This window comes from Zingiber officinale, chromosome 7B, assembly GCF_018446385.1.
Source record: "Zingiber officinale cultivar Zhangliang chromosome 7B, Zo_v1.1, whole genome shotgun sequence".
Classification (NCBI taxonomy): Eukaryota; Viridiplantae; Streptophyta; class Magnoliopsida; order Zingiberales; family Zingiberaceae; genus Zingiber; species Zingiber officinale.
In genome coordinates this window covers 11,257,697-11,270,497 of record NC_055999.1, presented here as the reverse complement: position 1 = coordinate 11,270,497, position 12,801 = coordinate 11,257,697, and positions in this window count along the sequence as shown.

Below are 12,801 nucleotides of genomic sequence, written 5' to 3'. Positions count from 1 at the left end.
CTTGTTGTTACAATCTTGTACACTCCATCTACATAGTTAAACTCATCAATGTGATGCCCTTGTGCATGTCTTTCAGCCTCCATGAATTTACTCCAATGATGTGGCGGGAGGGTTGTGAATAGTTCTATGAAATGACAGATCAATGCATGCCTTAATTAGCAACAATCTAGCCCCTCGCAAAACATTGTTCAAACTCTCAGAAGTGATTGTTGTGAGACATTCCCATCGATGGTTACCATCGTAAGCAAGATGCAACCGCCTTATGTCAATATCTCTCAAATACTATCATACCGCTAGATCAAGTGCCCTAATCTATCTCCTAAATCTATTGAATTTCCATCTTTGAGTAGTACTACCAATAGCCCAACAATAATGTTTCAAAGTGGCATTCTTAAACTTTGTCATGAAATTACTTTGAACATGTCGAAGGAAAAATCTATGATATGCAATTGGTTCCTTCCATTCCTCTAAATTTGACATAGCATGAATAATATCATGGTGTCTATTAGAAATAACACATAATTATCTATCTTGTGCCACATAATACCTGAATTGTTCAAAAAATCAATACCAACTAGCTATAGTCTCCTCATCTATTATAGCATAAGCAACAGGTAATATACGATTGTTAATTTGCATCCTTAAAAACAACTATAAGCATCTTTCCTTTATAAGCCCCTCGCAAATGTGTACCATCAACACTGATAACCAGCCTACACATGTGGAATGCATCAATTGTTGGTCCAAATGCTCAAAATATATATATTTGAAGACTTTCACATTTTTAGTGCTACTTGGGTGAGGATGCCACTTAACAATAATATTGGGATTAGAATGCTCTAAGGTTGCAATATACGAAGGTAGCCCAGCAAAATTACTTTCCCAATTTCCATAAATAATCTCTATAGCTTTTCTCCTCCCATGCCATGCCTTCTTATATGAAACATTAACATGCAATGACTGTTTAATATCAGCCTGGACATTTTTTACAAGATATCCAAGGTTTACTTCAATTTGATGGATAATGTGAGACGCAATAATAGCTGAAGTCAAATTTCTATTATTATTACCATTGATGGAGCCAAGACAATTGTGCGTATTCACCCATCGAGTGATTCGCCACATCTTATGAGTCTTCTTATGAACTGCACGAAAACCAAAGACACGATGACCTATAATTCACAGGCCCAGTGTTAGAATCTATGTCTGACGACACCACTTTGCATTTTGCAACCCATGTGTTGATTCTGCTTTCAACTACTTTAAACTCTAGATTTTGACTAATAGACCATAATGTCACGACTTTCCGCAGTTGAGACTTGCTGTCAAATAGCATTCCTGGCCAAATTTGATTTTTTTTTTTATTCACTCCAAATATCAATATGAACATTATCTTCCCGATCTACATTCATCATCATTTTCCTCCCCTATATCATTCATGAAGTGCATCACCCTTTCATTATATGGTGGAATCTCACCACGATTAAGATAAGTATCACAATCACCATCATCAGGAGAGTCATCATCCATAAGAACGCTTAAAATGTCCCCACCATCTTCAGAAGATTGAGAATGAAAATATTCACTGCTCCATGCCTCATCATCCAATTGCTCCTCCGGTGGTAATGGAAAAGGAATCATGGTATCATACATTGGAGATTCTACGTGAGGAAGCTCAACAAAATCTTGAGATGGTAACGGAGGACCCATATTGATGTCTTCACCTATAGTCATCTGAATAACAGGTTCGGATATCAAACTTGGTACATAATTCAGTTCAACAGATTCATTAGAAGATCCAACATGAGACATTGATCCCATAAAGTTATTAAGAAGCGCAACCATGCTCGTGTGTTCGGTTGCCAATAATGCTTCCTGTTGGATTAAACTTTGCAGAATTTCTTCCATCTCAACATAGATGTCAGCCCAAAAATCTGTAACTATCTAGGCCAAATGGAATAAAATTCGTAATGACTTATCATTCGTAATAAGGGTGGATCTGAATTTCCCATTTTGTTCATAATCCAAGATGATATTAAGCTTAAAATGCTTTCTATCCACACCAACTTGTTGACAAATCTCATTTACCAGCTAGTCGTAACTCAATTTATGTTCAATCACTATGTTAGTGTTAGAGATAGACTGGCCATACTTAATTGAACCATTCTCATATTCAATCTTAGATCCCCAAAACAAGCTCACAGGAATTGGGCGTTCTAAAGCCATACTAATAAGCCAAACAGTCCTAATTACATGGTATATGCAATACATTAGTATATTACCTTATGAACTATTATTTTTTTTAAAAAAAAAAGGAAGATTTTTTAGGCCATAAAACTCACTGTTGTTAAGCTGGAGAAGAAGGCCACGACGGTTTAAGGTTTAGGCGCTTCGACGTGGCCAGATCGGACAGCTCATGGGGCGGGCGAGCACCGCAAGAAGAAGGAGGAGGAGGAGGAGGCTATGGTTTAGGGTTCAGACTCTCCGATATGGCTTGATCGGACAGCTCATGGGGTGGGCGGACACTGTGAGAAAAAGAAGGAGGAGAGGCGGCGGCAATGACGGTTTAGAGTTTATTAGGTGTATGTATGAGACATGAGAGAAACTCAAAACTCACATTTTGTAATTACCATAATATAGATAATAAATATTTTCTATCAATATTCATGAAAATTATATAAATAACAAATTACAGCTTTTGCATTTAAGAAATGTGAAAGCTATAAAAATTTTTAAAAAAATCTTTTTTTGGGGCGCCTGCTATTTCCATCTAGTTTCGCATTTGAAGAATGTGAAACTTTATTAAGTTTCACATTTTGCAAATGTGAAACACGCACAAAGGTAACTTCTCTAAAAACAAACACATTGTTCTCCACATTTTAAATAATTGGTATATTTTAGGAATTTTTCCTGATCTGTGACGATTTATAATACAATATGTTATGGATGACTTCCAAGATAATACAGGATCAATATAATGGTCAAGTTGATATGGTAGTTAAAATTAAAGGGAGGTGACAGTTAGGGTGTACGTAGCTGGATAATTACTCACCTTCGAGACTTAGATCCTTACTCTTCAAGGGTCAAGATCCCAACATAAGGTTGATCGGCCACAGTGTCGGTCGGACCTTAGGGACTCAGCTCCTCACTTATAGTTGAGGCACTCAGCATACAGACGGTTAACCATAGTGCCAGTCGGACCTTCGCTCAGTTCCTCACTCCAAAGGGGCAAGGCCCCCAGTATATATCTGCCTGGTCCTAGAGTCAATCAGATCGCCAGACCCAACATAAGGCCGCCAAGCCCCAGAGCCAATCGGACCTTCTGAGACTGACCTCCCCACTTCTTCTGTGCAAATCTCTCAGCATATATATGTCCGGCCATAGAGTCGGTCAGACCTCCAAACTTAGTTTATCACTTTTCCTATATAAGTCTCTCAGCATATATCCGCCCAGCCCCAGAGCCGGTTAGATCTCCAGACTCAATTCTCCACTTCTCTTGTACAAGTCTGTCAACATATACTTGTCTGGCCCCAGAACTGGTCAGACCTCCAGACTCAGTTCCTCACTTCTCTTGTGCAAATCTCTCAGCATATATTCGCTGGCCCCAGAGCCGGTCATACCTCAAGACTCAGTTCTTCATATCTCTTGGGTGCGACTCCCAGCATATATCTGCCTGGCCCCATAGCCAGTTAGACCTCTAGACTTAGTTCCTAATCTCTCCTAGGCATGACTTCTAGCATATATTCATTCAGTTCCAAAATCGGTCAGACCTCTAGAGTCAGTTCCTCCTTCTCCTATGCAAGTCCCTCAACATATATCCATCTGGCCCTAGAGCTAGTCAAACCTCCAGACTCAGTTCCCCACTTCCCATGTGCAAGTTTCTCAACATATATCCGCTCGACCTTAGAGTCAGTCAGACCTCCAAACTCAGTTCCCCACTTCTCTTGTGCAAGTCTCTCAACAAAAATCTACTTGGCCCCAGAGCCAGCCAAGCCTCCAAACTCAGTTCCTCATCTCTCTTGAACGCGGATCTCGACATATATCCACCCAACCCCAGAATCCGTCAAACCTCCGGACTTAATTATGTTGGTGCAATTAACATCAATGGTCAAACTTATATTTTGATGAATGATAAATGGTTAAAGTTAGGTTCTATATGATCTGATATTTTTATCAAGTGTGTAGGAATTGATGGATTTAGAAGACCTAACACCAGACTGAAATCTAGCTAGTTCTATAGACTTGATAGTTAGTAAGAAGTCTAGATAGGTTAAGGAGTGATCCGATATCTGACGGGAAGTCTAGCTGAGTTTACGGGACCTGACAGCTGGCGGAAGTCTAATTGGGTCTACAAACCTAACAATTGGTGGGAAGACCTGGTGGATCAAAAGATAAGTCAAGGATGACAAATGTTAAGTGAGGTAAGTCACTGGAGAAAAGTGATCCAATGAGGACGAGTCCTGATGGGACTGTAGGCGTTAGTCCAGTTTATGTCCATTTTGAAAACCTAAACTGAGACCATGACTAGATCCTGGTCTTGGAAAGACAGGATCTTATTAATAATGCTATTATATATTGTGCTAACTTTATTTTACAGGTTCCACTTTGTTTTTGGACTAATTCCTTTTTGCAGGGTTAAATGGTAAAAATCAGCTTCAGATGAACAGTGCCGGAGGCACCTCGGATCCACGTATAAAGAGCCATGGATAGGGTGGAGGCGCCCTTGAAGAGATAAGGTTTGTGAATAAGGTTTCGTGGTGCGAAGGCACTCTAGAGGTGTTGGAGGTGCCTCTGAGGCACATTAGAGGCACCTTAGAAGAGCTTGGAGGCGCCCTCGTATGGATAGGAATCGAAGCTCATGGAACTGATTGAGTCCGAAATTTCTAAGATTAGATTTTAGCTTGGTGGCACCCTCCACAGCTAATAAAAGAAGGGTTCGGACAACATTGAAGACATACCTTCCACCTGAGCTACTATGACTCTTCTATTGCACCGAACACACCCTACTACTGTTGCATTATTATTCCGAGACATCCGACCATTGTCAGCATACCAACATCGACACATGAGCCCATTCAGACTCTACACTTCTAAGTGTTGATAATGCTTTAATATTTTTTTACATATTTCATACTTGCAAAAGTAAAGTGTACGCTGTTACACTTTTCCATTTTTTTATACTTGTATTCGATTCTCTCTTTTGGCGGTTTTGGAAGACGTTTATAGTAGATTGCCCATCGATATAATTGAGGGATCATGGGTTTTGGAGTAGGAGTCGATGAAGGCTCCAAACTAAGTAACTCCTCGTGTTTGGGTTTCTTTTGTTCATTAGTACTTTTAATTCCACAACACACTCACTTTTTCCTTGTTTTGAAAAAGATAATCATTTTTAAAAATAACATAATTCACCCTCCTCTCATGTGCCTCGATCATATAAGCGATATCAGAGCAAGTTATGCTTTCAGTTGGTACAACTACCAATCAAACAGGGGGGGTTCTCTTATTTTCTTTTTCTTTAAGCCTCGTTTAATTTTAAGCTTTTCAATCTAGTTCAAATTGGTGTAATAACCTCTTTTGGGCACGTTTTCTCGTTGCAATATACTCTGAGTTGATGCAACACCAATCAAGCTTTCTTATTTTTTTCATCTCCCACACTACTAATCTAAAACCTAGTCTTGGGATTTCTTTGTTAGTTTGTTTTATATGTGCAAGGTTCTATTTCAAGTGACCCAAAATGAAGGTTACAGTACTGCTCACCCTCCACTTTTTAGCGGGGATGGTTTTCCCTACTAGAAGAAAAGAAAGGAGGTATATCTAAAGATTGATATAGATCAATGGTTCACCATTCGATGAAGATACAAGGTGCTAATAGACGAAGCAACAAAAATACCTCTCAACCTAGAAAATTAGAACCCAAAGATGAAGAAGAAGGCACAAATTGAGTTCAAAGCTGTAAACACTCTTCAATGTGGACTAACCAAAGAAGAACATAACTCGGTCAGACCGTTCAAGAATGCCAAGGAACTCTGGGAAAATTGATCGAGCTACACGAAGACACAAGCAATGTAAAGGTAGCGAAGCATGACTTATTGATAAATAATCTGTTTAATATTAAAATGCAAGATGGAAAAATAGTGAATCAACTACATGCAAGGATCAAGGATATCCTCAATAGGCTTCACCTAATCAGCCACCAACTGGAGAATAGAGACATTATAAGGTACGCCCTAAACTCGTTTCATTGATATACATTATGGGCATCTATCATAGATGTCTATAAAGTTTATAGGAATCTTTCAAAATTAAAATTAGATGAGTTATTTTGTGAACTTGAACTCCACGAACATACTAATTCAAAACAGGTCGAGAAAGGTATGACTTTTCTTGCAGATTCTTCAAAGGAGGGAAAGACCAAGTCCAAACCTAATTCTAAATCTAACCTTGACTCAGATGAAGAGGAGCAGCTTGTGAACATGGTAAGGAAGATATTTACCAGAAAGAAGAAGGACTTCAGCAAGAAAGACCTTCAAAAGATGATCAAGCCAAACTCCAACAAATCAAGTATCATTTGCTCCGGATGAAACAAAAAGTCGCACTACAAGCACAAGTGTTCAAATCTCAAGAAGGACAAGCTGAAAAAATTCAAGAAGAAGAAGAAGGCTCTAAGGCGACTTGGGATGAGTCATCCTCGGAGGAATCGGACAACGGTGAACTATGAAGAACAACTACCTCACACTCATGGCAACTAGACTTGAGTCAGAAAGTGAGTCAGAACAAGAAGACGAGTCTGAGTATGAGTCAAGCCACGAGTTCGTACTCATTTCTGAAGTTCTAACAAGGTAAATTCTAACTTAACTGCTAAATTTTTAAAAAATTATTTTATGCATGAATAAAAAATTAACTAAATATGAAAATGAAATTAACCTAAATTTCAACGAGTTGTGTACAATAAATCCAGACTCGGATATAAGTCTAGCTCGATAAATAAAACTTTTATTTCATTAATAGCAAATACTAAAAAATCAACTAAAACATAAGTTTCAAAATCTTGTCTAACCAAGAAAGTAGGGTCAAACCAATATTACATACCTAAAAGTGAAATCCACTATCTAAAATCAAATCAAAACTTAAGCTCTAATAAATCAAACCAAAACTTAAACTCTAATAAATCAAAACCAATCTTAAAATTCAACCCTAACAAATTAAATCCAAACTCAAGCTATAATCAAGTTTACTACAACTTTAAAATAAATCAACATAAACCTAAACTTAAAGCAAAACCCAAGTTCGATAATTCAGGGGGAGACACCAAATTAGTTGGCACTTCTAAAATAATAGTCTACCTAGTTGGGTAACTAGGTCTAGACTATAAAAATAATTTAACTCTTGTCCAACAATAGTACCAAGGTAGAGCAAGATAATAGTACGTTAGGAAAACTTGGTCTAGGGAGTCAAGTTAGGTAAGGTGTACCCCTCTTGGTCTACTTAGTTAAGTGGAACTAACTGAAGCTATCTCGCCACATTCTAGACTAGTTAGACTAGGGTTTCTCAGTAAGTTGATCGAATAAATAATTTCATTAAAAGACTTTGTCTTTGAACGTGGTCGTTGCTCTAATACATAAGAAGGCCCCTATGCTTCGTCGCTGCCTGGAAGCTAATTTTTAAAATGTTCATTTAATTAACTAGCGGTCAAACCTAAATCTAACACAAAGTCAAATTATCTTCAAAACTTAACTAATTTTTCTCACAAAATTATAGGATACCTTGGTTGAATAATTAAACTGGGTGAGATGATTAGATTTAAATAAAAATTAAATTCAAATTATAATTCAAATTAAATTAACATAAAATTAAAATTAAGATTAATATTAAATTTAAATTCAAATTAAATTAACATAAAATTAAAATTAAATTAAAATTAAATTAAACATAAAATTAAATTAAGATTAAATTCAAATTCAAATTCAAATTAAATCAAAATAAAGTTAAATTTAAACTTTAAACTAAATTTAAAGTTAATCAAACTTAATTAAACTAAAGATTAATTTTGACTCCTACCTTTTGTAAGAATCCAAGTGAATATTAGATAGTGGTTGTTGACTGAGGATCACACCAAATTCATCGAACTAAAACATAAAAACCTAGGAATGGTTACCTTTGGAAATAACGACAAGCTTAAGGTAATTGAAATAGGTAACATTGAATCCGATTTCTTTATTCAAAAAATATTACTTGTTGAAAATTTCAAATTCAATTTGGTTAGCATTAGTCAAGTGTGTGATTTTGACTATAATGTTAGGTTCTTATCATCTAAATGTTTAATTAAACACATAAAAAACCTAACATAAAATTAAAAAGATTTAGGCATAATAATATTTATATAATTAACCTAGCCAGCTCCTCACTTAAATGTCACTTGACACAAAAAGAGGAAACCTGGCTTGACATAGAAGACTGTCCCATACTCACTTTAGGAATATCATAAAATTAAATGGGTTAGTTGGAGGTTTACCAAAATTACCTAACCTTGAGCCAACTATTTGTAATGCTTGTCAACAATGAAAATAAACCAAATTAACTCATAAACTGACTAATCAAACTTAAACCAATTTTATACTAGAATTACTACATTTAAATTTATTTAACTAACATGGAGTATAAGTCAATTAATGGCAGCCTATATTGCTTAGTAATAATTGATGACAATTCAAGATTTACCTGGATAAAATTATTAAGAAACAAAGACGAAATATTTGAAATATTTAGTAATTTTTGTAAATAAACTGAAAATAAAAAAGAATTAAAAATTAAAAGAATTAGGAGCAATAATGGTGAAAATTTTAAAAATCATAAATTTACACAATTTTGCTTAGAAAATGACTATCACTAAGAATTTTTCATGTCCTAAAACATGTCAATAAAATGGAGTAGTTGAAAAAAAATAGGATACTATAAGAAGCCACTAGAACAATGCTTAATGAATATCAAATACCTCTGGGCTAAAGTTGTTGTTGGATCGTGAGCACATGAGAAGGGGGGGGGGTGTGAATCACATGATTTTAAAATCATTCTTTTCTTTTTGAAATACCGAGTTTGCAATAGAAATAAAACTAAGAATAAAAACAAGATGACAACAAAAAAAGACACACACTAACACAAGTAATTTTTTTACTTAGTTCAAAGCCTTCGACGACTCCTACTCCAAGGCCTACACTCATTGAGTACTTTTGTTGGGCAATCACTATCAATTTAAAAATTTAAGTTACAAAATTTGAGTACACAAATTGTAAAATAAAAGGTTACTGACAAGAAGAAAGTATGAAAGAATTCCTTAATCATCGGTTGTCAGAGTAGCTTTTCAGGATCACCGGAGCCTTCTCGGAGCAGCGCGCAAACACGAAAGTTGTAGCAAATGTTGTACTTAAGCTGCTGGTCGAACCCTCCTTTTATAGCCCCATCTGGGCGCCTAGATCCCCTCCTCGGTGCCTGGATTGTGCTAACATGATGAACTCTCGTTGAAACTTCATCTTCAAAGTTTATCCATATTTGGGCGCCCGAACTCCATCGAGGCGCTTAGACCGCTGACGTGGATTGGCCAATCTGTTGGATCACGTTGGCTGGCTAGAAGGGGGGTTGAATAGCCTTGCAAAAACAAAAAGCACAATCCTTCTCAAACTTTCTTAAACTAACACTTGCATAAAATAGATAAGCAGAAAGTAAAAGAAGAGGCTCACAAAGGTTTGACTTGGTTACAACCGGGGAGGTTGTTAATCCAAGGAAAGTATCGCACTAGTACTCCTTCAGGTGGAGAAGCCTCTTACAGCAATGAAGCACAAATAAATAGAAGCTAAACTACAACTAGAAGCGCACAAGTGTTAGAATACACAATTTCTTGTTCATTGAAAGCTTCTGGACCAAGGCTGTATTTATAGCCTTGGTCAGGGCGCCCCGAAGGGTTCCAGGCGCCCTGGGGGGATAAAATTTTATCCCCTATGCACGGATTGTCCTTTAACCGCGATCTGGATGAAATTCTGGTCCGAGTGCCCCGGACTGTTCCAGATGCCTGGGACCCCAAAGTCAACCTATGTTGACTTTTTCGGTCCAGACCCTTTGCTCCGGTTCTGCCCGCCTCGGTCTAGATCTTCTGCTCCGGTTCCGTTTGCTTGGGTGATCTCTGTCATCCGGAATAAGGCTCACCCGAACCTAACTTTCGGTCTTCTTGAGCAGGCTTCCGCTCCGGCTTCTCGTCCCTCGGAATCGTCGCGTGCTTCCTTCTCGTCCGCTAGCGTATTCATCCGTAGTCTTCGTCCCTCGATTGCACCCCGTGCCAACCTTCTCGCTAGTTGTGTCTCTTGCTCCCCGAGCAATCTTCCGCTTCGGCTTCTGGTCCCTCGGAACCACCGCACGCTTCCTTCTCGTCTGCCGGTGTACTCTTCCGCAGCGGCTCATCCCTCGGACGCACCGCGTGCCGTCCTTCTCGCCAGCTGCGTCTTCCGCTCAACTACCTGTGCTCCTAAGCTCCTGCATACTTAGACACAAGGTTAAAAACTGACAGGATCTAACCTATCTTGTTGATCATACCAAAACAACCTTGGGGTTCCAACAATCTCCCCCTTTTTGATGTGAGCAACCCAAGTTAAGCTAGGGTTAATAGACATAAAAATAAAATAACTAATACTATAATAAAGTATAAAAAGATAGAAAAAAAATTATAGGTCTACCTCCACCTAGACTTATTCTTTTCTTTCTCCCCCTTTGATCACATAAAAAATGGGGTTCCGAGAAAAAATCTAAGGGTTAAAACTTAGAAAAAATTTTAAAATAATTTCAATGATTTTACTTAAACATTTGCAATAATTTTCAACCAAATTTCTAAGTTTCTTAAAAAAAATTCTAAGTTAAACAAAATTCTAAGTTAGATAATTTGTAAAAAAAATCTAACTTAAATCTTTGAGAATTTTCTAAGGAAAAAATTTACTAAGTTTTTGCAAGCAAAAATTATTTTTGAGAATTTTCTAAAACAAATTGAGTAACTCTTTAAAGCATTATTCAATTTCAAATTAATATTTTTTCAGTTAGTCAATTAGACTTTTTATTTCCATACTTGGCTTCCAGGCAGTGGCGAGGTACTAGGCCTTCTTGGTTATTGGAGCAACAACCACTTTCTTAGATAAATCCACATAAAGAAATTAAATGTTTAATTTTCTCGCAGAAAATACTAAGTCTAAGTTTTTAATTTAGATCAAATTCTCTAATATTGCAATATTTAAATTTCCATTTTAGTTTATCATAATTTCTCAAGTCGCAATTTTTCAACTTTGATGCAGAAAATATTAAGCATGCAGAAAGTTGTATTCTTTCCTTTATCATGTTATTTTCTAATGTTAGTTTGTCGAAATTCTTTAATCGACAAGTTGTTGCATGATTTTCCTTTAACCCACTATTCTTTAATAATTTTTTGGGTTTTAATTTACAAAATCCTTTCGACAAAATAATTTCTGATTTGTAAAAATCTTTTGACAATATATTTTCTAAATCAAAAAAGTCTTTCGATAAAATTTTGATTGAATTAATCAATTGGTCAGGAGGTGGAGGTCATACCTGACTTACCTTTTTGGCTGTTAACTCTCCCCCTGTTGAGTTATTTTGTTCCGACGTTGCTCCCCCTTCATTGATGCTCTCGATGCTCATTGAGGAAGAGCTGATTGCATCTTCTGGTATATGCTCGGCGGTGAGAGACGTTCCGGCTATTAGAGTGTATACTAAAAGTCTAGCTTTTGTATAAACATTTAAGAATCACATTGGTCAAATGCCTACATTTATATGCTAAGTGTAGTTGTTCAATTAATTTATATTGTATATAACATTGTGTGTGGTGTCACACACAGAAGATCATGTTATCAATTCCTTATAAATTATAAACAGTAGCTCACGACTAAGATGGAAAGGAACAAACCATTGGAATAGTCGTAGTGTAATTAAATATTAGTTTATCTTGACTAATAAATTACACTAGTACACTCTGAGTGTATTGAGTATGACCATTTAAGGTAAGTTCTTTTTATATTGATTAAATAAAAGAACAAGACCTTTGTTATTATGAAAGTGTGTGCTCTTAATCCTGATATAATAACAAGCACATATATCTAATATTTATTTCTTTGACTTATCAATGAGTGTGATTTAGTTCGATAAATCAATAGGCTTGATAAGTTGGGAAATGATATTAGTTATAGTGTGTGTTGTTGATTATAGAAGGAAACTGTGTCCTAGTAATCTAGGTTGATAATGTCCCCAAGAGGAGCTCATAAGGTTTGTCATGTAAACCCTGCAGGTGGACTTAGTCCGACATGATGATAAGGTTGAGTGGTACTACTCTTTGACTAAGTTATTAATTAAAGTGAGTTATCAGTAACTCATTTAATTAGTGAACATTCGACATCTTAAACACAGGGAGATTAACACACTCATGATAAGAAGGAGCCCAAAATATAATTTGGGATTGGTGCGATAGTTCAGTAATAATTCTTTAGTGGAATGAATTATTATTGATGAAATTAAGTTGGGTGTTCGAGGTGAACACGGGAAGCTTAATTTCATCGGGAGACCAAAATCAATTCCTCCTCTCGGTCTCTATCGTAGCCTCTTATTTATAAAGTGTTATACCCACTCATACCCATCTTCTTACCCACCTTAAGGTGATCGGCTAAGCCTAGCTTGGAGCCTAAGCTAGGGCCGGCCAAACCAAAGTAAAAGGTGGTCGGCCCTAGCTTGAACTCAAGCTTGATGTGGCCGGCTAAA